Source organism: Scardinius erythrophthalmus, assembly GCF_964197995.2.
Source record: "Scardinius erythrophthalmus genome assembly, chromosome: 18".
Classification (NCBI taxonomy): domain Eukaryota; kingdom Metazoa; phylum Chordata; class Actinopteri; order Cypriniformes; family Leuciscidae; genus Scardinius; species Scardinius erythrophthalmus.
In genome coordinates, this window is record NC_138238.1 from 26,977,461 (window position 1) to 26,978,833 (window position 1,373).

Below are 1,373 nucleotides of genomic sequence, written 5' to 3' on the forward strand. Positions count from 1 at the left end.
TGTCCATCCCCCATCACCTAGCCTGGTTAAAACCAGACCCTTCTCAGTTGAAACTGAGTGTAGGGGCTGGAGAAGCTATGTAGACAAATCATTTCCAAAGGGGCGTCACCAACCGACGTAGCTCAAATTCCGACCCTTCGCAGGGAGCTTGATTGACAGGTGATCTGACCAATCATACTTCGCCATCCGCCATTTTGTCCGACAAAGCAGTCAGGAGAGTAGATTAACATAGGAGGATTTGAACTTGAAACTGAACTTTGAACAGTGTACTGACGCCTTTCCGTGGTTAAAACAACATTCCTTCTTATGTTTGTTCATGTTTATTTGAGGCTATAAATTAACTAGAAGGAAGAGATGATCGGTTCTCAAGAACAGCTTTAACTGATGCTCTGCAGCGATCTGTCACGGCACATTAAAGAGCAACAAAACGGTATTTATTGTTTAAATTTCTTTTAAAAAATTACCAAATTTGAAAGCTGAGACTTTGTTTAATATGTTTAATATCAAACGTAACCGAAAAGTAGCCTGCTCTGTCCTGTCTGCCAGCGTGTTGTCAGTCTCCTCTCTGCTCCGCAATGTATTTTTCACTGCGTGAGAACTCCTTCAGCGTCGCTGCACTGTCGTCATCATGTAAATCCCTCCCCAAACGTTTCTGATTGGTGCCGCGATTTCGGCGGCACAGAAATGAGTTTGAATGGGCTCTTCTCCAGACTATCCTGGAGAGAGAATTAAAATTCGCCGGAAGTAGTCTGGGTTTTCCCAGGCTACCCACCACCACCACACACATAACAAATCCCAATTTAACCCCTGAGTAAAATTGCAATGCTTCTGGCCAAAATGGTAAAGAAAATTAAAATAATAATAATAATAATAATAATAATTGTCCTAAAACTAATAGTGAAACCTGTTAACCACAGACTAGTGAGTTGGACATAACTAGTTTAAAAAGGCTTATAAAACAAATCATTTTTCTATTTTAATCTAGTGTTTTGCGCAGGTTACTGTGAGGGGTAAGTTATAGAAAATATAATTAACCTGGCATAAAACCAGTGGAAGACCATGAGATGTCCTCATTAATATAGTGAAACAAATGTGTGTGTTTATGTGTGTGTCTCTGTGTTTGACCTTAAATAGGCCTTTTGTTCAGATGAGTAAGATAACATTTAGGAAAAACATGCAGCCAACTAACTGATATCTACAGTGCCTGAAGTCAAAAAGGCAAGAGGTCTGAGTGCTCTCAGGTGGGCAGAACGCTATCACTATCTGTAGAGATAAGATTGTCCAATAAGAAGATGACTGCCCCTAAGCACAGACACAGAGAAACTAATTTTAGCTGCATGTGAACAAAAGTACCAAAGAAACCTTTAACCTCA